General features: G+C 42.2%; 1 protein-coding gene, 1 long non-coding RNA gene and 1 other non-coding gene across 3 annotated transcripts in view; 1 reads left to right on the top strand and 2 right to left on the bottom strand.

The window, feature by feature from the left end:
- The window catches only part of LOC129636030 (disks large-associated protein 1-like), a 155,758-nt gene that overhangs the window by 114,081 nt on the left and 15,312 nt on the right, over nucleotides 1-26,365 (top strand). The window lies entirely within an intron of this gene.
- On the bottom strand, nucleotides 9,033-9,165 carry LOC129636374 (small nucleolar RNA SNORA70). The gene has a single exon (XR_008706911.1). It is a non-coding gene; the product is annotated as a small nucleolar RNA SNORA70 (small nucleolar RNA).
- Nucleotides 10,918-23,912, bottom strand: LOC129636310 (uncharacterized). Its single transcript, XR_008706869.1, has 3 exons — nucleotides 22,857-23,912; nucleotides 12,391-12,593; nucleotides 10,918-11,746 (listed from the first exon to the last, which is right to left on the bottom strand). It is a non-coding gene; the product is annotated as an uncharacterized LOC129636310 (long non-coding RNA).

Here is a 26,365-nt window from a genome sequence, read left to right as displayed (position 1 = left end):
ATGAAGGACCCAGACACACAAAAGGACACACCCTTTATGATTCCACGTATCTGAGTTAAAAGCAAGCTGAACAAATCCAGGGGGTGAAATGCGAGGAGGGCAGGAGCCTTTGGGGGAGTGAGGGGATGGGGGATTGGCAGCGAGCCTCTGGGACACTCATCATGTTTTCTTCCTTGATGGGGGTGGGGTGGGGGAGGCTCCTTGGGACAAGGCAATGGCAACCCACTCCAGTATTCTTGCCTGGAAAATCCCACAGACAGAGGAGCCTGGCGGGCTACAGCCCATGGGTCGCAGAGTCGGGACATGACTGAGTACACAGCAAGCAGTTGTAAACTTATATGCTTTTTTGCATATATCTTGTATTTCAATACAACAGTTTTTTAATGAATTTTTCTTTTTTATATTTCTTTCTTTGGTTTTTAAATTCATTTTTAATTGGAGGATAATAGCTTTACAATATTGTGTTCATTTCTGCCATACAATAACATGAGTCAGCTATATGTATAGATATATCCCCTCCTTCCTAAACCTCCCTCCCGCCCCCTACTCCATCCCACCCCTCTAGGTCATCACAGAGCCCCGGACTGAGCTCCCTGTGTTATACAGCAGCTTCCCACTAGCTCTTTTATGTACGGTAACATATATGTTTCAATGCTAATCTCTCAGTTGATTCCAAAAACAGTTTAAGAAGTTGGGCCAAGTAGAAAGAATGGAATGATTGGCCCACGGCCACCATCCCTTTAATGATGAGCGTTCCTGCCAGCAGCGAGAGGAAAAGCGGCAGTTGGCAGGTCTGCTCTTCTAAGAGGGGACAGCATCGCAGATAGAGTCGCCTAAGTGACCCTCAAACAGGCGACATAACCGACATTCCATGACATTCCAGATAACAATGAGACCACAAATGACTTCTCAGAACTCTTGCTTCTAAGAACCTGCAATTACCGCAAATCCTATCACTGACCCTCACATATTCTTCCTGATCAGCTACCTTGTCACAAAGAAGAAAAGGAAGATGAGGCTTTGGGTGCCTGGCAGGTTGAGCATAGCCCTGGTTTTCATTAGGTTCACATGGGAGATCTGAGCTGCTTGTACCTGATCACACGCCCATAGGAAGATACTGGCACAGAGTTACAGGAACAGCGTATGGACACAACTAAAGCCCCAAATTTGGCAGTGGCTGCAGAACTTTCCTCAGACAGCTGCTGAAAATTATTTCTGATAGTAGGAGGGTGGAGGTGGGGTACCAGCTGCTGGGAGATGGAGGTAGGGGGTGGGAGGTAAGCAGCCCTAATTTGGGGGTAGAAAGAAGTCTTCTTTCTCAGCTTGGATTCCCAATAACAGAAAAATGTATTTTGGTTCTTTTTGTTACTTTTTAACTTGGCAATTTATAGCTTCTAACATCTGACTGTCAAGCTACACAGAAATATTAGCAGAGTGTGAATCTATTTTCCTCTTTAATTTGCTTGCATTAATGTAGAACCAGCCTCTGGTATTCCCAGAACAGAGTGGAATGTATTTACTGATATATAGCATATAATATCAGAGAAGGCAATGGCATCCCACTCCAGTACTCTTGCCTGGAAAATCCCATGGATGGAGGAGCCTGGTAGGCTGCAGTCCATGGGGTCGCTAAGAGTCAGACACGACTGAGCGACTTCACTTTCCCTTTTCACTTTCATGCATTGGAGAAGGAAATGGCAACCCAGTCCAGTGTCCTTGCCTGGAGGATCCCAGGGACGGGGGAGCCTGGTGGGCTGCCGTCTATGGGGTCACACAGAGTCGGACACGACTGAAATGACTTAGCAGCAGCAGCAGCAGCATATAATCTCAGTTAAAAACAAATAATATTTAGCAATCAATTGAAATGAATTTGGCTATATATTTTTATCAGTAGGGGAAGAAGTTATTCAAGAGATCTGCAGTTAGTTACATAAGAACATGGACCGTCAAATCTGACCTTCACCTCTAATCTTCTAATCTGAAAGTAAACAGGAGAGCCGGAATCATCGATCCAAATTGTCAGGATAGAATTGTACTAGAAACCCAGCTTAATAATTTCTAGCAGAAATCTTTATCCTGATATTTATCATCCAAGATTTTTTTTAAATAGGCGTTTCCCTGATGGCTCAGAAAGTGAAGAATCTGCTGGCAATGCAGGAGCCACAGGAGACTCGGATTCAATCCCTGAGGCAGGAACATCCCTTGGAAGAGGAAATGACAACCCACTCCAGTATTCTTGCCTGGGAAATCCCATGGACAGAGGATCCTGGCGGGCTACAGTCCATGGGGTCACAAAGAGTCGGACACGACTGAGCGATGGAATCATACCATGCATGTGTATGTGTGTGTGTTTGCTGCATGGCACAGCATACAGGATCTTAGTTCCCCAACCAGGGATCAAACCCACACCTGCTGCAGTGGAAGAACAATGTGTTCATCACTTGACCACCATGGGAGTCCCTATCATCCAAGACGTTCATTGTCCAGCTACTTGTCTGTTTCCACTGATGGCTATGGGCTTCCTTAGGCCAATGACTTCTTTATATATCACAGGCTCAAGCATAGTACCTGGCACACAGCCAGAAGGCAACGCATTTTGTTGAATGAACAAATTAACTTGCATGATTGGTATAATGGAAAGAGAACAGAAGTGCTTATTGATCGACTCGGCCCACCTGCCCAAGGTTTTCTCATCAGCTAGTGTGACCATCAGTGATCTTTGCCAGGGCTTAGAACACAATGATCTCATTTCCAGGCTTTCTCACCCTTTTTGTTTTTCAAAGTAGATTTTATCTTTTTAGAGTAATTTTATATTTACAGCAAAATTGAGTGGAAAGTAGAGATTTCCATTACACTCCCTGCTTCCACATGCACAGACTCCCCCATTATCAACATCCCCCACCAAAGAGGTACATTTGTGACAACTAATAAACCTATACTGACACACCAGTATCACCCAAAGCCCACAGTTTACATTACAGTTCACTCCTTTGCACATTCTATGATTTGTGACAAAATTACAATAATCCACCTCTGTCATGTCAGAACAGCTTCTGAGCCCTAGAAATCCTCTGTGCTCTGCCCCTTCATCCCTCCCTTCCCTCAAACCCTGGTCACTATGGATCTTTTCACTGTCTGCATAGTTTTGCCTTTTCCAGAATGTCATAGAGTTGGAATCATACAGTATGTGAAAATGAAAGTGAAGTCGCTCAGTCGTGTCCGACTCTTTGCAACCCCATGGACTGTAGCCTACTAGGCTCCTCTGTCCATGGGATTTTCCAAGCAAGAATACTGGGGTGGGTTGCCATTTCCTTCTCCAGGAGATCTTCCCAACGCAGGGATTGAACCCAGGTCTCCTGTGTTGTAGGCAGACACTTTACCATCTGAGCCACCAGGAAAGTCCAAGAGTTGGCTTCCTTCACTTTGTAATATGTATTTAAGTTTCCTTCTAGCTTTTCATGGCTTGATTGGTTTGGTTTTAGTGCTTTTTTTTTTTTTTTTTTTTTTTTTTGCTACAGCAGCAGTATGTGAGATCTTAGTTCACCAACCAGGGATCAAACCCATGCCTTTAGCATTGAAAGCTCAGAGTCTTAACTACTGGACCTCCAGGGAAGTCCCTTAAGATGACACTTTTGATGATCTCAATTAGTTCTCCTTATTTCTGGGACAGAACCCACAAATTCACTGTTTCAGTTCTGACTGCAATTAAACTTACCAGGGGAGGTCATGTCATATCTGGCATTATTATTTTTTTTTCTTTTTTTGACCTCTTCCAGCTTCTTGCTTCATTAAGAGGGCAGATGACTTAAGATGGACTATTCTGGGTTTTTTATGGTATGACTATCTCATAATCTAGCTCCAGATTCAGAGCACTCTTCGCTACAAAGTTGGGCCTCCACTTTAAAATAGAACCATGACACTATAGTTCTATGGTGTAAGGGCTTCCCTTGTGGTTAAGATGGTAAAGAATCCACCTGGAATGCAGGAGACCCAGGTCCGATTTCTGGGTCGGGAAGATCCCCTAGAGAAGGGAATGGCAACCCACACCAGTATTCTTCCCTGGAGAATCCCATGGACAGAGGAGCCTGGCAGGCTACAGTCCATGGGGTTGCAGAGTTGGACATGACTGAGTGACTAACACTTTCACTTTCATGACACCATAAAACTCCTAGAAGAGAACATAGGCAAAACACTACCTGATATAAATATGTACCAATGCTTTTTCAGGTCAGTCTCCCAAGGCAATAGAAATAAAAGCAAAAATAAGAGAATAGCATTGAAAGATGTATATTACCATGTGTAAAATAGATGACCAGTGCAAATTAGATGCACGAAGCAGGGCGCCCAAAGCTGGTGCTCTGGGACAACCCAGAGGGATGGGGTAGGGAGCGAGGTGGGAAGGGGGTTCAGGATGGTGGGACACATGTACACCCATGGCTGTTTCATGTTGATGCATGGCAAAAACCACCACAATATTGTAAAGTAATTAGCCTTCAATTAAAATAAATAAATTTAAAAAAACAAGAGACATTAATTTGCCAACAAAGGTCCATCTAGTCAAGGCTATGTTTTTTCCAGTGGTCATGTATGGATGTGAGAGTTGGACTGTGAAGAAAGCTGAGCGCTGAAGAATTGATGCTTTTGAACTGTGGTGTTGGAGAAGACTCTTGAGAGTCCCTTGGACTGCAAGGAGATCCAACCAGTCCATTCTGAAGGAGATCAGTCCTGGGTGTTCTTTGGAAGGACTGATGCTAAAGCTGAAATTCCAATACTTTGGCCACTTCATGTGAAGAGTTGACTCATTGGAAAAGACTCTGATGCTGGGAGGGACTGGGGGCAGGAGGAGAAGGGGACGACAGAGGATGAGATGGCTGGATGGCATCACTGACTTGATGGACATGAGTTTGAGTGAACTCCGGGAGTTGGTGATGGACAGGGAGGCCTGGCGTGCTGCGATTCATGGGGTCACAAAGAGTTGGACACAACTGAGCAACTGAACTGAACTGAAAAAAACAAACAAATGGGAACCTAATCAAACTTATAAGCTTTTGCACAGCAAAGGAAACCATAAAAAAAAAAAAATGAGAAGACAATCTACAAATGAGAGAAAATATTTGCAAATGATATAACCAACAATGGCTTAATTTCCAGACAGCTCACACAACCTAGTAACAACAACAACAACAAAAAGACCCAATCAAAAAATGGGCAGAGGATCTAGAGACATTTCTCCAAAGAAGACATACAAATGGCCAACAGGCACATGAAAAGATGCTCTGCTGCTGCTAAGTCACTTCAGTCGTGTCTGACTCTGTGCGACCCCATAGACGGCAGCCCACCAGGCTCCCCCGTCCCTGGGTTTCTCAAGGCAAGAACACTGGAGTGGGTTGCCATTTCCTCCAATGCATGAAAGTGAAAATTGAAAGTGAAGTCGCTCAGTCGTGTCCGACTCTTAGCGACCCCATGGACTGCAGCCCACCAGGCTCCTCCATCCATGGGATTTTCCAGGCAAGAGTACTGGAGTGGGGTGCCATTGCCTTCTCCGGAAAAGATGCTCAGCATCGCTAATAATTAGAGAAATGCAAAATAAAATTACAATGAGGTACAACATCTACTGGTCAGAATGACTATCATCAAAAAGTCTACAAATAACAAATGCTGGATAAGTTGTGGAAAAAAGGGGACCCTCCCACACTGATGGTAGGATGTACACTGGTGCAGCCACTATGGAGAACAGTATGGAGATACCTCAAGAAAAGAAGATACTGTGGAAGTGGCAAGTCAGTTCCACCCTGAGTACCCCCTAGGATGGATAAACACACAGTGAACCTCAGATTTGTATGAAGAGAAATCGCATAAATATTACTTTTAAATGTGCTGCCACTTGCCATTTAAAATGTGTAGACTCTTTGATGATGGCCATTCTTACCAGCGTGAAGTCGTACCTCATTGTAGATTTGTTCTGACTAGTGTGTGGTGGTACCTCCTTATAGTTTTGATTTGATTCTCTAATAATTAGAAATATTGAGCATCTTTTTATGTGCCCGTTGGCCATCTGTATGTCTTCTTTGGAGAAATGTCTATTTAGGTCTTCTGCTCAGTTTTCAAATGTCTGTTTAGGTCTTCTGCCCATTTGCTTTCCTCATTAAGGACTCCTGGCACTTCTGCACTACATACTAAATAAGCAATGAATAACTTAGAAATGGAATCGAAGTCTAGTTTCACATACGCAAGTCCAACAGCCTCTCAGGACACCTGGGCAGCCCTTCGCCCTCCTGCTAACTCTCAGCCAAGTGTCAATGTCGAGCAAGGTTTACTCTGCTAGGTTCTCTGCTGGGATGACTGCCAACAGGCAGAAAGAAATCATATTGGGGCAAAGAATAATATCTGACCCCCAGGTGAGATTACTTTTAGTTAATGAATCAGCATGATTTCTTTGGAATCAGCATAAATATGAGAGGGAACATCATTTACCATGAAAAACACTCACCAGGGAATTAGGAAAGTGACCTTTGGGTAAACTACTTAAACCGTCAGCTTCCATGTTACCATTTTTTAGAGCAAAGGCATGTTTATTTTAAATACCAACACTTTGCCCATGACCTTACCCCCAGTGGGTCACTGGAAGCTTTAAGAGGTGTGATGACCTGACATTCTCCAGCCTGGACTCCTCTCCCAGAACACACACGCACACCCATCTCCTCTCTGATGCACGCACACATGCACACACACACACACACACCCATCTCCTCTCTGATGCTCTCTCCTCTGAGTCTCCTCTGTTTCTTCCCCTTGGGCCATGCTTCCCTCCCTGCAGCAGAGGGAGGCACACCCACATCAGGACACTTGCACCTGCCCTTCACCCAGCTCAGTGCTCCTTCCATGGTCATCACTCTACCCGGTCACTCAAGCCAGGAATCCACAGACTCTCCATCTATTTTCTGTCTCAGCCTTCACTTATATCCTTTATGCTAAGTTGCTTCAGTCGTGTCTGACTCTTTGTGACCCTATGGACCATAGCCTGCCAGGCTTCTCTGTCCATGGGAGTCTCCAGGACACTGTGTACCATATCTTTCATAGTACATGTCATAGGACTTTTATTAGACTTCTCCCCTTGTTTGTTTTGTGCTCTGGCTTGTGCTCCCCCCAGGCCCCTAAATTATAAGCACCTTAAGGGTAAGAATTAGATTAACTTATTCCCTATTATCCTACCACCTAGCGTGGAAGGAATGATGCTAAAGCTGAAACTCCAGTACTTTGGCCACCTCATGCAGAGAGTTGACTCATTGGAAAAGACTCTGATGCTGGGAGGGATTGGGGGCAGGAGGAAAAGCGGACGACAGAGGATGAGATGGCTGGATGGCATCACCAACTCAATGGACATGAGTTTGAGTGAACTCCGGGAGTTGTTGATGGACAGGAAGGCCTAACGTGCTGCAATTCATGGGGTCGCAAAGAGCTGGACATGACTGAGCGACTGAACTGAACTGAACTGAGCACGGTACCTGATACCTAACAGGTACTCGATACATAATTGTTAAATAAGTAAATGAATCTGGATAAATGACCTACTTGATCAGCCCACTGATTATGAGCAGAACTATACAACTTCTCCATCACGTTGTGGTCGTGACAACAGGGAGGGAGGAGCACGTGGCACCTGTCACTAGGCAACAAGGCAAAGGGAGAGACAGAACATCTGGCACCCAAGGTGGTAGCCTGGAATCTGTGGGGAGGTGCCAAAGAGGACCAGTTTGGTGGAGCTTCCTCTGGAGCCTGAGTCTTAGCCAGGTGGCCCTCTGCTGCCCTTTCAAAAGCTAGATCATTCAGGGCCACCTACATAAGCCGCTCTCCACCTGGAAGAGATTCTTTGTGTTTCAAGGTGACTTCATGGGCCTGATAAGGTTTTTTCATTGTCAGTATCATTCAACAGGAAAATACCCTTTCCTGATAAAGAGAGAGTCTTAGTAGAAATCCGAATGCTTTGACATTTTTAAGCCTGTGTTAAATTGAATTACTAATGTCTTTTGCAACTCCAGCTCAAAACTTTAGGATAAATGGACAAACTAAGTTCAGTTCAGCCCCTTAGTCATGTCCAACTTTTTGTGACCCCCCATGGACTGCAGCATGCCAGGCTTCCCTGTCCATCACCAACTCCCAGAGCTTGCTTATACTCATGTCCATCGAGTTGGTGATATCATCCAACCATCTCATCCTCTATTGTCCCCTTCTCCTGCCTTCAGTCTTTTCCAGAATCAGGGTCTTTTCCAATGAGTAAGCACTTTGCATCAGGTGGCCAAAGTATTGGAGCTTCCACTTCAGCATCAGTCCTTCCAATGAATTTTTAGGATTGATTCCTTTAGGATTGACTGGTTTGATCTTCTTGCAGTCCAAGGGACAAACTCAATGCACAGATAATTTTTAACAGATGACACACAAAAGCCTCCACAAAGAGAGGTGTGTGTATGTGTCTTCTTTCCAGCATTTATAATTATTATACGTTTATGAACAAACTTAGGGTTACCTTAGCCCTTAAAATATTCATATTAACCTTAACATATTCATAGAGAAAGGACAGCAGCTTTTTTTGTTTGTTTACAAAAAACAAACAGTTTTTGTACTTATAGTGAAAGTAGAACTCATTGGTGGGCGTGACTAAGGAGGGAACGGCGCCAAGGCTCTCATGAGCGCAGAGCCGCCATCTGTCCAGGGGCCATCACCAGGGTTATTTGACCTCACAGTCACTGGGGATGAGCCACTTTTCTGCCACCGTGTTTTTTTCAAACTCATCCACATGAAACTTAGTAAATCCCCACTTCTTGGAGATGCGGATCTTCTGACGGCCAGGGAACTTGAACTTGGCCCTGCAGAGGGCCTCAGTCACATGCTCCTTGTTCTGCAAGTTGGTGCAGATAGACATAAAGAGTTGGCCGGTGTGGACCCTGGCCACTTCACCTTGGGGCTTTCCAAAGGCAACACACATACCTGTCTGGAGCCTAGACTGGGGCCAGTCATGAATGTCCACTGGAAAGGGCTGCCTCCAAGGTCCCTCAGGGCAACCTGTACAGACAACAGGCTGCATACGCTACGGAGGAGGCTGCTGTCTGCAGCCACTGCCCACTGGGTTCCCAGGGGCAGAAGAGTACAGGGCTGGAAAAACAGTTTATTTTTATAAAACCCTTCCAGATCAAGCCATTTTGATGGAAATTTCATATGCCATTCAAGGACGCTGCACTTTTGCCTGTTGAGATATTCTATATTTTTTCAGCTTTTTGACTTAGTAGTTGGAGATGTCAACCTCATTTATGGCATCTGGTATGTGCCCAGTCCCTCCTATGGCAATATTCCTACCTTGATGGAGAAATGCTGGTCCTGATCAAAGTCAATTTGGGGTTGATTGGGAGGAAAGTCTCACCGTTTTCTCATGTGACTTTTGTGTCTGCAATGCCTAACAAGCTAATGCCTAATCAGCTAATATTAGAAGACCTGTAAGGTAAGAGTCTACACAGAGAAATATCTTCAAATAGGCTGCTCTGTTTAAACTCACCTTTGGCTGAACTTTCTATTCACATTTTTTTCTTCATTGATCTTCATCATAAAAATGTTTCTAACTCAACATTAAAATAATCATTACGGAAGATCTTAATAGTGAAATGTCATCATCATTGCAGATATTATCTGTTTGTGGTACCATATCACTCCTGAGTTTACTATGAACATTGAAAATGTTATTCAATGTGGAATCTTAGAAAATAATACAAACCAACTCATTTACAAAACAGACCAGATTCACAGACATAGAAAACAAACACGGTTACCAACGGGGAAAGGGGAGGGAGAGGGATAAATTAGGGGTAGGGGATTTGTAGATACACACCAATATATATAAAATAGATAACCAACAAGGATTTACTATATAGCACAAAGAACTATATTCAATATCTTATAATAACTTATAATGGAAAATAATCTGAAAAGGAATACATATATACATTTAACTGAATCACTTAAAACTAACACAGTATTGTAAGTCAACTGTAGTTCAATTCTAAAAAATTTAAAAAATAGGACTTCCCTGGTGCTCCAGTGGATAAGAATCCACCTGCCAATACAGGGGACAATGTTTCAATCCCTGGTCTGGGAAGATTCCATTGCCTTGGGGCAGCTAAGCCTGTGCAAAACTACTGAGCCCATGCTCTAGAGTCACACGTCGAAACTCTAGCGCTGCAAGTAGTGAAGCCCGCGCACCTAAAGCTCGCGTGCTCCTCAAGAAGAGAAGTCGCCCCGGTGAGAAGCCCTCACACCACAGCTAGAGAGCAGCCCCCACTCGCCACGACTAGAGAAAGCCCACGCACAGCAACAAAGACACAGTGCAGCCAAAAATAAAGATAAAAAGAAAAGAAACTGTTGTTCATCCATAACTGGATCATCTCTCTCGAATTCGCAACAGGGTACAGTGGACCTTGCTTCCATCACTGCCCACAAGCACCCTAGTGATCCACACCTGGTCTCTAAGGTACCCCCTCCGGCTGATGGCACTGGCTGCCTAGGCTCCCTCCCCCACAGAACCAGACCTCCCAAAGGAGGGACCTGGCAGCGGCCACCTGGCAGGGGAACTGGCCAGTGAGGATGTGAATGGTTCTGGAAAACCACAGTCTACTCTGTGGAAGCTTCTCCAGCACTCAAACTCCAAGACTGGAAGTCATGTGTTAAACCACACTTATAAAGTGTATTCTTTTAAGCATTCCAACATTTGCATCATCAATTTTCTAGACATAGAAGATAAACAAACCAGCATGAGTTTAATTCCACAAATTCCAAAATGCTTGAGTCTGACAGCACTATAATGCAGTAACTCATTTGTCTCCCAAATTGATAACTCCCTGGAGATATGTGAAGAAGCAAATGGATATGTGATTTTACCTATAGACCAGGGACATCAGAAAAACTCATCTAAATATGCCCTTCAGCCCACACCTTTGCACTGACTAGCAGTCCAACATCAGTTATTTTAACTAATTAGGAAAACATTTTGATCCAACAGTACTTTATGCATGGTGGGGGCGGGGTGGGGGGGGGACTCAGTAAATATTTGTCTAGTGTTATTGCTGGCAAGGATAGTTAGGGACTTGTTGAATACAGAGCACAATTCTAGACTTGGTGGTGGGAAGAAACAAAAATGATGAGAAGCTATGGTCTGTGCAAGCCCAGGCTCATGGCCACGTGTCCTTCTGTCTGGGGACCTGACAGGGTTTATGAGGCTGTTCAGCCCCCAACTCATTAGGAGTGAGTCAAGCACTAGGACTAGAGTTGGCCAAGAAACTCTATTATCAGCTTCCATGAGTTGCATATGAGGACTTTTAAACCTTTCTTATATAGTTATCAACACAGTGCCCTTCCACATAAAATAAAGTCCCATTAAGGAATCCACAGGAACGCATCACAAACTCCACTCCATGACTCTTCCCGCCTCATTTTAAAGCACAAGTGATGCTCTTCTTTTAAACAGAAGATGCTGACGCTCATCCTTGGCAGGAACACCCAGGTTAAGGACTAGGAGCCCAGGTCAGCCTAAGGAACAATGAAGTCAGGGCTCTGCGAGGTAGTACTGGAGTGATAGAGTTGTTCTCTCCAGGCTGTAGTGCACACAAGAATCGCCTGGGAATCCCGCTGACACGCAGATGCAATAAACCTCAGGTGGGCCTGGGACTCTGCATTTGTAACAAGCTCGCAGATGATGCTGGTCCTAGAACCACATTTTGAGCAGCTTGCTTTTGAAAATACCCTGGGAACATAAATTAATTGTTCTGCAGTGGAGCTCAGAAAGAGAAGAGCAGGTGAAAATAATACCAGAACTCCCAAATGATCCCATAAATGTATCATTCACCAGAAAAGACTCCTTGTTTCAATATATGTAAATAAAACAGGCAATACACATAGATTTTTTAAAAGCAAGCTTATTAACTGTTTTTACCATCAGAGCCTACGGCTGTTATAACATAGATACTGCAATGTATTCATAATCCTATCTTATTTCAAATTGGTACCTATTTCCCCCCTAATAAGCTTTGCCACTCTCAGCTTCACTCCTAGAAATGATAACTCAGAAGTGCAGAGTGTTCTTTTTACTTTGGATATTTATCTTGTAAATAAATACAGACAGGGGCCGCCAGGAATCTCTTAAAGGGTCCAGGCTGTTAGTCAGCCTCCGTTCTTGCATCCGCAGTGCTACTAATTAGCTGGTTACACCACAGGCCTCCTCAGCCTCAGCAGTGAGAGCCTTAGAAAAGATGAACCCCCACCCCCTCCATCAATCCAGGCCCCCGACCACCTTTGATTCTTTGAGGTCACCAATGGCAAACATTTAACAACTTGATTTGAGTGGATTACCTTGGATTTTCTAGAAGGCCCCCTTTCTTGCATATTGGTCTCCCAGGCTTGTCCTGCAGCAGGTCCGGGACCCCCAGGGCAGCCAGCGCCGTCTACTCATTCCACGGTGTCGACCGCCCCCTGCAGGCGCTCCCCGGGACTGACTCGCCTAGTGGTCTGCGAAGGTCTCCTTGGAAATAGACACTCGTTCCTCCAAGTGGACCCTGGGCACAGGAAAGAGCAGAACAGAAAATAAGTGTCTTTTTCAAAAGAGGAGCGACAAAAGCCAACTAATAAAGACCCAGAGGGGAGGAAGGGCCCTCAGGGGTTGGAAAAGGGAAGGACAGGAGGCAAGTCTTGGCTGTCCCAACAGCAGCATCTGTAAAGGGAGCTTTGTTTATGTACTACTTAATCCTCTAGCTCTTTGCTTCCTATACATTGCTTATCAGAATCTTGGGATTTTCCGAGGCAGAATATGCATATTCTATTATGTTACTACCATAACAGAGTACATTTTGACCAGAAAGCTTTATATCCCTCATTATGTGTAGGTAAATGATTGTTCAGTGCTTGTCTATAAAAAAGTTAAACCATCCTCAGTAAGCTGAATATTATCTTCCCATTTTCCCTCACTCAAGGCATAAGAAATTACTATAATTTACCACGGCACAAAGGTAATAAAAGTGGATAGAAGCTGTCTTTTCAACATCTAAGCACATTTCTGGGAGAGCTTTTGACTGCCAACAGCCCTAATTATTACCATCTTTGTACCTAATTGATTTAGTCACAGTCCATGTGGTCATTTGAGTACTGTTTGATTCTGATGATAAAGGATTAATGGGCCATGTCTCCATTTTGCTCACAAATGCTTTAGAGTGTGTTTCTGCCTTGTATTGTAGGCAATTATGCTTTCTGTGCAGAATCTGTGAAGTTAATGATTCTTCACATTTCCTGAAAAACGTTTTTTTTTTCCTTTTTGTTCAGATGAGTGGGTAGTTACTTTCTCTCTAAATATGAGTTTCAGAACCATTGTATTTCTACAGCTAAAGCAGATGTAAAGCATAGCCAATGAATGCACATTCCTGTGTGTTTCATGAGACATCGAAATTTTAAGGACTTCCCTGGCACTCCAGTGATTAAGACTCCACACTTTCCATGCCGGGGGTGTGGGTTCCATCCTTGATTGGGGAAATAATATCCCACATGCCACTTTGAACAGGGCAAAATTAAATACAAATTTTTTTTTTTTAAATATTGTATTTCAAGTGCTTTTCCTGTGGTCCCCTCGTCTTTTTCATGCCTCAATTAAGCCATCAGTGTGGCTATAATGGTAATGGCCAGTGAAGTGTTGGAACGGCAGGGGGCAGAGAAACAGAATCCAGTTACTGGAAACTACCTGCATCTTCCAGCGAGTCAGAGAAAGAGGACAGTCCCACTGCCCCTCGGCTCCTGCCTACCTCTCTTTTCCCTGACTACAGTACTGACCCACTCCGCAGGGAGATGGAATATTCGAGAAGCCTCAGACAGTGGTGCCTAAGCAGCCCTCGAGCCCACACCCGTGAGTACAGTCTTGGTATTTATATGCATTACAAGTTGATCACCAGGCTCAAGTCTAATAACCATCCCTCAGCGTACAAAGTACAAAGTTACTACAATATTATTGACTGATTTCCGTATATAGGGGCTTCCCTCATAACTCAGTCGGTAAAGAATCTGCCTGCAGTGCAGGAGACCCGGATTCAATTCCTGGGTAGGGAAGATCCTCTTGAGAAGGAAATGGCAACCCACTCCAGTATTTTCACCTGGAGAATCCCACAGACAGAGGAGCCTGGCGGGCTACAGTCCATAGGATCACAAGAGCCAGACACGACTTGGCGACTAAACCACCACCACCATTCCGTATGTGGTATGTTACATCCCTGTGACTTATTTATTTTATAACTGGAAGTCTGTACTCGTAATCCCCTTCACGTTTGTCACCCAACCCTCTACTCACCTCCCCTCTGACAACCACCCACTTATTCTCTGTATCTATGCATCTGTCTCTGTTTTGATTGGTTTGTTCCTTTGTTTTTTAAGACTCCACATATAAATGAAATCAGATAGTATTTGTCTTTCCCTGTGTAACATTTCATTTAGCATAGTACCTTCTAGATCCATTTTCGTGGCAATTGGCAGGTTCATTCCTTTTTCTGGCTGAGTAGTATTCCATTGTGTGTATATGTGTGTGTGTATATATATATATAAAACACATCTTTATCCATTCATCTGTTGACGGGCACTTGGGTTGGTATTGTAGATAATGCTGCAGTGAACATAAGTGTGCATATATCTTTTCAAATTAGTGTTTTCATTTTCTTCGGGTAAACACCCAGAAATGGACTTGCTGTATCACAAATATATGCTTAAGGCATGCATTACTCGTTGCCACAGACACAGACCCTGCTTCGTCATGGCAGAAGTTTAAAAATCTGGAGATTAACTTGGTTCTCCTTATTCTCAGGTATGAACATAGTTCCAACATTCAGCTTTGGACTAGGTGAGAAATCACATTATTAGTTTCTTCTATATTCTAACCAGTTCATTGTCTGAGGGTGGAATTATGGAACACATGTATACCTGTGGCGGATTCATTTTGATATTTGGCAAAACTAATACAATTTTGTAAAGTTTAAAAATAAAATAAAATTTAAAAAATAAAATAAAATAAATTTTTACCTTGGCATAGTGTAGATTCCCATATAGTAATAAAAATCATACAGGGAGATGCCCTGTCTCTTTACAGTTTCCTCTGATGAAAACATTCTGCAGAACTGCAGTACAATATCACAGCCAGGATGCCGACGTAGTCAAAATACAAAACCTTTCACCATGCTCTGAGGATTCCTCCAGGCTGTGCTGAGTGGTCTTGTGTGATAAGGGTGTATCACAGTTTGTTTAGTCATTCAACTATTGAAGGACATCTGGGCTGTTCCCAGTTTATTATGGATAAAGCTGTGATAACATTCCTGTGCGGAGAAGGCAATGGCACCCCACTCCAGTACTCTTGCCTGGAAAATCCCATGGACGGAGGAGCCTGGTAGGCTTCAGTCCATGAGGTCTCTAGGAGTCGGACACGACTGAGCGACTTCTCTTTCACTTTTTACTTTCCTGCATTGGAGAAGGAAATGGCAACCCACTCCAGTGTTCTTGCCTGGAGAATCCCAGGGACGGGGAAGCCTGGTGGGCTGCCGTCTCTGGGGTCACACAGAGTCGGACACGGCTGAAGCGACTTAGCAGCAGCAGCAACATTCCTGTGGAGGCTTTTCAGTGAATATAGGCTTCGTTTCTCTAAGATAAATTCCCAGGAATACAATGGTTAGTCATATAATAGTTGCATGTTTCATTGTTGAAGGACCTGTCATACTATTTTTTAGAGTGGCTGCACCATTTTACATTCCCACGAGCAACCCACGAGTCATTCTGTTTCTTTAAATCCTCATCAGTATTTGTGGTCATTGTTTTTTCTTACATTAGTCATTCTGATTGGTGTGTAGGGCTTTTTCATGGATTTCATTTGCGTTCCTCAGTGGCATTTGATGTTGACTTTTTTCTTGGGCTTATTTGTGAAATGTCTCTTTCCATCTTTTGCCCATTTGTTGATTGGGCTTTGGGGGTTGGGTTTTAAAGGTACTTTTTTTTTAATAGAAATTATAAGTTCTTTGTCTTATGTGTGATGTTCAAATATCTTCTCATGTCTAGCTTTTTTTTTTTTTTACTTTAATCATCTTTCACAGAGGAAAAGCTTTTGATTTGTGCCAAATCTAAGAACCTAGTCTAGAACCCCAAAGATTTTCTTTAATGTTTTTTTCCCCCTAAAAGTCTACTTTACATTGAAGTCCAGGATCCAGTTTTAGTTTATTCTTGTGTAAGGTATGAGACTTAAAGTTCAAAGTAAATATCTATGGATTTTCACTCCAACACCATTTATAAAAAGGCTATATTTCCTTCTCGAACTGCTTTTGCACTTTTGTCAATAATCAATTGGACATATTTCTGTCGGTTTATTTCTAGATTCTCCATATTCTGTTCCATTGATCTGTGTGTCAAACTCCCCACAAAAAGAGTAGAGTAAATTTCACTTCACTTCACTTAAAAATTATTTTAGCTATTCTAGTTCCTTTAACTTTCTGTGTAAATTTTAGAACAGTCTTGTCTATATCTACAAAAGTATGTGATATTGATAGGAAATGCATTAAACCTGCATATCAATTTGGGGGAAATTGGCATCTTGACTATGTTGAGTATTTAAATTCATAAATATGGTATGCAGCTGGATTTATCTAGATCTTCTTTGATTTCTTCACTGATTTCATCAGTGTTGCTTAGTATCCAGTATGCAAGTCCTGCACGTGTTTTGTTTACAACATGTGGTCAGACTATACCTAAGTATTTTAAAGTGATTATAAATGGTGTTTCATATCTACTTTCAGTATTCATATGTTCAGGCTAGTATTTAGAAATACAGTTGATTTTTGTAGCATCTTATATCCTGTGACTTTGCTAAATTTACTTACTAGTTCAGGAATTTTTGGCAGATTCCTTGGGGTTTTCTATGTTGGCAATCATGTCACCTACAATAGGCACGGTTTTATTTCTTCTTTCCTGATGTGTCTGCTTTTTGTTTCCTTACTGCACTGGCTAGGACTTTTAGCACAATGTTGAGTAAGAATGGTGAGAGTGGACACCCTTGCCTTGTTGCTAGCTGCAGGCTTTTTGTAGATAATCTTTGTCAAATTGAGGACGTTCCCTTTAATTTCTATTTTTCTGAGAGGTTTTATAACGAATGAGTTGTTGTCAAATGCATTTTCTGCATCAGTCGGTAAGATCGTGTAATTTTCCCCCTTTAGCTTATTAATAAGGTGGATTACATTGACTGATTTTCTTAAACTAGCCTTGCATCTCTGCAAGTGGAATACCCCATCTAAGTAAAATAAACTTGACCTGCTCTTGGTATATAATTCTTTATATATGTTGCTGAATTCTATTTGCCAGCATTTTGTTAAGGACATTTCTGTCTTTATTCACAAGATCTGTGGTTTTCTTTTTCTGCTTTTGGTATCAGGGTAATGCTAGCTTCATAAAATGAGTCAGGAAACATTAACTCCTCTTCTGTTTTCTAGAAAAGATTTTGTATAATTGGTTTTAATTTGGTTTTAAATTTTGGTAGAATTCTCCTGTGAAAACACCTGGGCCGGATATTTTTTTCGGGTGAGTTTTTAATTAAAAATTTGATATATTTATGAGTTACAGCTCTGTTGACTGTTTAATATTTGGTGAATTTGGTCCTTTGTGTTTTTCAAAGAATTGGTCCATTTCATCTAAACTGTCGAATTTATCTGTGTCCAGTCATTCATAGTATCTCTTTGTTATCATTTTTGCGTCTGCAGTGATGTACTTTGTCTCATTCCTCATAACGGTGATTTGTGTCTTCTTTTATTCATTGTTAGGCAAGAGTTTGTCGAGTTAATTGATTTTTTCAAAGAATCAGCTCTTTGTTTCACTGATTTTCTATATTGTTTTTCTCTTTTCAATTTCACTGATTTTTGCCCTTATCTCTATAATTTTCTTCCTTTTTTAAGAATTGACATGGACCATTTTTCGTCTTTATTGAATTTGTTACAGTATTGTTTCTGGTTGGGTTTTTTTTGTATGTTTTGGTTTTCTGGCCACGAGGCATGCGGGATCTTAGCTCCCCGACCAGGAATTGACCCTGCACCCCCTGCGTTGGAAGGTGATGTCCTATCCACTGGACCACTAGGGAAGTCCCTCTTCCTTTTCTGAAGTTTATTTTGCTCTTTTCAAGATTCAGGCGGTAAAACTTATTGGTCTGAGACTTTTCTTCTTGTCTAACTTACGCATTTAGTGCCATCGATTTTCCTCTCTGCATTGCTTCAGCTATGCCCCCACAAAATTTGATATGTTGTATTTCAATTTTCCTTCAGTCCAGTGTATTTTTAGATTTCCATTTCCTCTTAGATCCGCAAGGTATTTAGCTTTGGGTGTTTAGCGTCCATGTGTTTAGAGATATTCTTGTTATCTTTCTGTTTTTCAGTTCTCATGCAGCTCCACTGTGATCAGAGGGCATGCAGTATATGATATCAATTTTTTTTAATTGGTGGAAGCTTCATTTTATGGCCCAGAATATGGTCTACATTTATATATGTCCCATGAATACTTGGAAAGAATGTGTAGTGTGGTCTTCTTGGATAAAGGATTCTCTAAGTGTCAGTTTGACTCTTGGTTGATAGAGTTGAGTCTTCTATTAATAATATATCCTTGCTGATTTTGTCAAGTTGCTCTATCAACTGATGAAAAGTGGTTGTTGAAGTCTCTAACTATAATGATGGATTTTTCCATCACTCAGTTCTATCAGTTTTTGCTTCACTTATTTTGCAATTCTGTCATTTAATTCACACATATTTGGGACTGTCTTCTTGATGTATCAACTCTTTAACCACTATGTAATATCCCTCTCTGCTCTGGTCATTTTCTTTACCACGCTTTAATGGTAAAATTTCTTTATCTGATATTAATAGAGTCACTATTGTTTTCCTTTGATTAATGTTTGCATGGTACAACTTTTTCTCTTTTTGTTTTCAGTTTATATCTTTATCTTTGAAATATGTTCCTTCTTTTTGCTGTTGATCAGTCGCTCATTCATGTCCGACTCTTTGTGACCCCATGGACTGCAGCACACCAAGCTTCCTGGTCCTTCACTGTCTCCTAGAGTTTCAAACTCATATCCACCGAGTCAGTGATGCATACCATCCAACCATTTCATCTTCTGTTGCTCCCTTTCCCTCCTGCCCTCAATCTTTCCCAGCATCGGGGTCTTTTCCAATGAGTCAGCTCTTCACATCAGGTGGCCAAATTATAGGAGCTTCAGCTTCAATATTAATCCTTCCAATGAATATTCAGGGTTGATTTCCTTTAGGATTGACTGGTTGGATCTCCTTGCTGTCCAAGGGACTCGCAAGAGTCTTCTCCAACACCACAGTTCAAAAGCATCAGTTCTTCAGTGCTCAGCCTTCTTTATGGTCTAACTCTCACATCCATACATGACTACTGGAAAAACCATAGCTTTGACTATAGGAACCTTTGTCAGCAAACTGATGTCTCTGCTTTTTAATATGCTGTCTAGGTTCATCATTAGACAGCTTATAGTTGGGTCATATTCTTTAATCCTGCCTGCAACTCTTTTAATCCGTGCATTCAACTAGTTACATTTAATTTAATTACTATTTTAGGATTTAAGGCTTCCATTTGATTTTCTTAATTTTCTGATTTTCTGGTTAGTTTTTACTTTTTTGTTTCCCTGGGTTTTTTCCTGATTTGTTAGGGGAAACTTGAATACTGTTTAGAATTCCATTTTGATATATCGGTAGTGTTTTTTAGTGTATCTTCCTGTATAGCTTTTCAGTGGTAGTTGAGGAATTATAACTTATCACGGTGTATTGGAATCGTCATTCTTACCAGTCTGAGTGAAGTGTGGAAACCGTGCCTCCAGTCACAGCAGCCATTGTCTGAAATGGTTCTGTCTTATGTGAGATTGGGTCAAAATGTGAGCATTTGTATCGTGTAGCTAAAGCCAAAGAGCCAAGTCAGGACGGGATCTACCATAAATTAGCCATATTACATCATAATATAATTATCTAAGCACTTTTTTATTTGAGAAAGGGGCATCTTTTCCTAATCTGTACAGGAGTACTGCATAGGTGAGAAGCAGCCCTAAATGTCTAGGAACCATGTTTACATTCGGTTACGATATACTTGCCCAATACGTAATAGCTTTCTGAGCTAAAACTTAATTGAATCGGTCATACAAAAAGAATATGGCCACCTACCTAAGCCCAACTTAGAACCAAAACTAGGTAACTGCCACAAATAAGAAGGAAATACAAAAAGCCAAGAAAATTTAATTTCCATCTAAAGGAATGCAGATGTAATTGTAGCATCAATATTGGTAATATTTTAGAAACCATAGAGAAAGTGCCAGAAAAGAAGTAAATACTATCTCAGTTTTCTAAAGAAAGGATTCTAAAAATTTCAGATAGTTGATCTAATGTAAATTCCTGGCGCAACTTCAGAATGGATTTTTAAACCGATGGTTTCTGATGATTTCGAAAAGAAGGAGCCAGCATAGACTGACTAAAAAGGAACACATAGGACTGCCTATATTTTTCCTCTCTGAACTGATTGAGATATATCAGAGGAATGGAACTGCATTCAAAACATTTACACAGTAGATCCCAATAGGCTTGCAGGAAAAAACTGACATCAGAGAAGCATGGGCTGGGTCACAGAGGTACATGATAAAGAGCCTAACAAAGACTGTGCTGTTAATGGACTGAGCCAACTCCAAAGACAATGGATTTGCCCGATCCTAGTCAATAATTTTACAGGTGATGGGGTAAGAAAATACATGGCACGCTTATGGGGAAGCCACAAGGTAGTTAAGATGACAGAAATTAGATAGGCCAAGCTTCCAATTCTAAGTTTACAAACTCATCAGCCTCAGTTTCCTCATCTATAAATGAGGAATAATAATATTCCTATAAATCTATAAATAGGAATAATAATGCTTCATAACTGTTAGATTGATTCATAATATTGGTGTGCTAACTGAATAAGACATTGTAGGTAAAGCATAGAACTTCATAACACTCACTGACTTGGGGTTTTATTACACTTGCTTCTGCTATCACATTTGCTGATGACACAATTAGCAAGAATAGCTGACATGGACTTGCCTGGTGGCACAGTGGATGGGAATCCACCTGCCAATGTGGATTTGATCCCTGTTCTGGGAAGATTCCACATGCTATGGAACAACTAAGCCCTCGATCTGCAACTACTGAGCTCGTGTGCCTCAACTTCTAAAACCCACGCAGCCTGGACCCTGTGTTCCACAACAAGAGAAGCCATCACAATGAGAAGCCTGCTCACCGCAACCAAGAGTAGCCTCCACTCGCTGCAACTAGAGAAAGCCCACTCACAGCAATGAAGACCCAGTGCAACCAAAAAAAAAAAGGAATAGAGCGCATATATTGCGTACATTGTATGGGGTTGACAGGATAAACCTTGGTGTCAATTTCACAGGAAGAAAAGGATCAAAAATCGTAACGACTTAACATCCTTTGAGGTGAAGATCTAAAAGCTGTCCGAAGGCATGTACACATTGCTTCATTTAAAATGGATAACCGACAAGGTCCTACTGTATAGAACATGGAACTCTATTCAATGTTATGTGGCAGCCTGGATGAGAAGGGAGTTTGGGGGACTCACATATATGTATGGCTGAGTCCCTTTGCTGTCTACCTGAAACTATCATGACATTGTTAATCAGCTATACTCCAATAAGTTTATTGGAGTATATAATAAGTTTAAAAAATAATAAATAAATAAAAGTTGTCCAAAGGAAGCTTACCAGAAGCTGACAGGGTGACTACAAGCCAATCAATAATTCCAAAGCTTTTTAGACTTCACCCCAAGATGATTTTCTACAGAACAGAAAGCAATGGCCATTCTGTATTCCACTCTTGTCAGCACATATTTGAAAGGTTGAGTTTGGATCCAGGTACTCTGTTGTCAAAGAAAAAATAACAAATTGGACCCACTTTAGAGATGAGTTATCAAGGTAGTGGAGCACCTACAAATCTTGACATACAAGGACCAGACGAAGGAGGACGTGTCACCAGAAGGGAGGCTTAGCTAGGGCTTGACACCTGTGTTCTAAACAACTGAAGACTCACACATGGACGGGAGGGAGGTCTTCCTTGAGACCTTCTGAAAGGCTAGAAGTGAGTGCAGACACAGAGCATCCAACAAGGGGGATTAGAAGAAAACCAGCACTAAAAGAATTATTTAAGACTGTCTTTAGTTGCGTTTTTCTCTTCCTTGAGTTAAGTCAGAATGTGAAGCACTTTATGAAAAAATCTATCAAAAGACTTTCACACAGGCTTTAATGACTCCGATTTGTCAATGTCAGCTTACATCTGTGTAAGAACATCTTTTCTGCCCCGACACTTTTTAAATTGAAAGAAACACTCTCCCTTCAGCTCAAAGCAGCATTTACATCCCTCCAAAGAATTAGGGCTCTTTACTAACTAGTACATTTGAATTGTCATCCCGTCTTCCTTAGTGATGACATTATTTCTTTCCTTAACCAGTTCATAGACTGACACTCCTGTCAACAGTCTTTCTGTAATCTCTAACTGCTTGTAGAATTATTTTCCTGGATGTCTTAATCGTGGCAATCCAATTTAGTCTCAATGTTACTGTATCAAGTTTTAATTACATTTCTGTTTCACAATCACTAGAGCAGTAAAATTATACTCAGATTTATTACTATGCTTTTCACCAAACGATAGAAGTATTTTTCTGTTTTCAGCCATAGCAATAATAGTCCCTGAAATACTACATTATTGTGTGTCCCTAAAACTTACCTTAAATGATCAATAGAGTATCTTCTTGGAGGAAAAATAATGACAGTTTGTTTTTATTATATTGGTCCCCAAAGTTGCTGGTAGCTTGATTGCTAAGAAATGAAATAGAAAAGTTAGGTACTTCTGTTAGAGTAAGATTTCTACTTTCAAGTATATACTCAAAAGAATTGAAAGCAGGGACTCAAACAGATATTTGTACACAGTGTTATAGCAGTGTTATTCACAATAGCTAACAGGTAGAAGCAACCCAAGTGTCTGTTGATGGGTGAATGAATAAACAAAATGTGGTGAATAGAATGATGGAATATTATTAAGTAATATTAAAGCAAGGAAATTCTGACACATGCTGCAACATGGATGAACCTTGAAGACATTATGCTAAGCAAAACAAGCCAGACAAACACTATGATTCCACTTATGTGAGGTACTTAAGAGTCGTCGAACTCATAGAGACAGAAAGTAAGATGGTCAGGGAAGGAAGGTTGGGGAGTTGGTGTTTAATGGCACAGAGTTTCAGTTTAAGATGATGATAAGGTTTTGTGGTTAGATGATGGTGACAGTTGTGCAACCCTGTAAAAGTTCTTAATGCCACCCAGCCGCACACTTAAAAGTGCATCATGAAACGTTCAGCTCAGGTCAGTTGTTCAGTCGTGTCCGACTATTTGCAACCCCATGAACTGCAGCACGCCAGGCCTCCCTGTCCATCACCAACTCCCAGAGTTCACCCAAACCCCTGTCCACCAAGTCGGTGATGCCATCCAGCCATCTCCTCCTCTGTCGTCCCCTTCTCCTCCTGCCCCCAATCCCTCCCAGCACCAGAGTCTTTTCCAATGAGTCAACTCTTCGCATGAGGTGGCCAAAGTATTGGCATTTCAGCTTTAGCATCAGTCCTTCCAAAGAACACCCAGGACTGATCTCCTTTAGAATGGACTGGTTGGATCTCTTTGCAGTCCAAGGGACTTTCAAGAGTCTTCTCCAACACCACAGTTCAAAAGCATCAATATTACTCAGCTATAAAAAAGAAGACATTTGAGTCAGTGATAATGAGGTGGATGAACCTAGGGTACAGAGTGAAGTCAGAAAGAGAAAGACAAATATTGTATATTAACACGTGTTTGGAACCTAGAAAGATGGTCCTGACAAACCTATTTGCAGGGCAGCAATGGAGATGCAGACACAAAGAACAGACTTGCAGACACAGCGGGGGAAGGAGAGGGCGGGACACGTTGAGAGAGGAGCATGGAAACACACACATCACCACATGTAAGACAGAGAGCCCATGGGAATTTGCTGTGTGATGCAGGGAGCTCAGCCCAGTGCTGTGTGACAACCTAGAGGAGTGGGAGAGGGTGGGATGTGGGAAGGAAGTTCAAGAGGGAGTGGACATATGTATACCTGTGGCTGATTCATGTTGATGTATGGCAGAAAAAAAAAACACAATATTATAAAGCAGTTATCCTCCAATTAGAATTAAAAAACAAACAAAAAATGGTTGAAATGGTGGGTTTTATGTTATTTATATTTGCCACAATGAGAGAGAGATGCTAATTATCCAGTAAATTCTCACAGCTCTAAGGGACTTTCCTTAGTTAAGGTGGTTAAGTCCAGCGGTTAAGACTCTGCCTTCCAATGCAGGGGCTGAGGGTTTCATCCCTGGGTGGGGAATTAAGATCCCAAATGGCAACCTACTCCAGTACTCTTGCCTGGAAAATTCCATGGACAGAAGAGCCTGGTAGGCTACAGTCCATAGGGTTGCAAAGAGTCGGACATGACTGAGCAACTTCACTTCATACCATGCGGTGGACTTCCTAGGTGGTGCTAGTGATAAAGAACCCACCTGCCAATGCAGGAGACATAAGAGACATGAGTTCAATCCCTGGGTCAGGAAGACTCCCTGGAGGACGGCATAGCAACCCACTCCAGTATTCTTGCTTGGAGAATCCCATGGACAGAGGAGCCTGGCAGGCTACAGTCCATGGGGTCGCAAAGAGGCAGACATGACTGAGCAACTAAGCACACACACCCACTCCAGTATTCTTGCCTGGAGAATCCCATGGACAGAGGAGCCTGGCGGGCTACAGTCCATAGGGTCACAAAGAGTCAGACACGACTGAAGGGACTTACAACGAATGCAGGCATGCCATGCGGTGCTGCCAAGAGAAAGAAAAATGCTCACAGCTCTATAAGGCAGTATTGTTCTCTATTTTAAACAAGGAGGAAGCGTGGCTTCCCCAGTACCATGGAGCCAACTGAGATTCGAAGCCAGCTTGTTGTAACACAGAGCCAAGTTCAGCAGAGCAAGTTCCCCGCTGTGAAACTGCTTGATCGAATCCTGGTCTCTTGCATAGCAGACGGATTCTTTACCGCTGAGCCACCAGGGAAGTCCACTAAGGACAACTGCCACTCCACAAATCTCATTTATCTTTGAATTATTTTAATCAATTTAGTGATCATTTTGGTCCTAATCAAGCTAAAGGGAAGAGAATTGTAGGAATCATTTTGAGGTGATACGTAAGACTTGTTTTTATAAAACTGACTACCCGGAACCAAAGAAAGCAAAAGAGCCCTGTGCTGCAGCTGCTGTTCAGTTCTAGGCGGGATCTGCCTTCATGGACATGTACTGTGTACTCACACAGACCTCCTCGGATGCTAAAAGCATACCAGAGCTCCCAAATTCCTGCATGCAAGCCTTTGAAGCAATTCTATGTGTATGAAGCACTGTATCCTCAGTCAGCCATCAATAAAACTCTGCTGGGCACATCTAAATATTAAGAAAGGTTCTTTCCTTACTGCTCCCAAAGAGAGAAATCAATTCCCCTGGGTCTATATAACATGAGAGGAGTTAATGTCCTGCTTAGGGCTTCACTGGTGGTTCAGACAGTAAAGAATCTGCCTGCAATGCGGGAGACCTAGGTTTGATCCCTGGGTGGGGAAGATCCCCTGGAGAAAGAAATGGCAACCCATTCCAGTATTCTTGCCTGGATAATTCTATGGACAGAGGAGCCTGGCAGGCTACACAGTCCATGGGGTCACAAAGAGTAGGACACGACTGAGTGACTAACACTTTCCATCACTGAGGAACAGATCTCCAAAGGGACCTACCTGGCCCCTCAAGTCTTCACCTTCCATGATGCCTTGATTCTCTTCAGGTCCTCGTCAGGGTCTTACTGGGTTTCTTGTCACAGTGCCTTGGTGGACTTCAGACTCTCCACACTCCTCCCCCCCACACACTTATTCAACAAATTTTTAAGGAGATCTAATAATATGATGCAAAGAGCCGACTCATTGGAAAAGACCCTGATGCTGGGAAAGATTGAGGGCAGGAGGAGAAGGGGATGACAGAGGATGAGATAGGTGGATGGCATCACTGACTCAATGGACATGAATCTGAACAAATTCCAGGAGATAGTGAAGGACAGGGAAGCCTGCTGTGCTGCAGTCCATGGGATTGCAAAGAGCTGGACATGACTTAGCAACTGAACAACAGCAATGTATGCCAGCCACTGTGC

Source organism: Bubalus kerabau, chromosome 21 (genome assembly GCF_029407905.1).
Source record: "Bubalus kerabau isolate K-KA32 ecotype Philippines breed swamp buffalo chromosome 21, PCC_UOA_SB_1v2, whole genome shotgun sequence".
In the NCBI taxonomy this organism is placed as follows: domain Eukaryota; kingdom Metazoa; phylum Chordata; class Mammalia; order Artiodactyla; family Bovidae; genus Bubalus; species Bubalus kerabau.
This window is presented reverse-complemented; position numbering and strand designations above follow the sequence as displayed.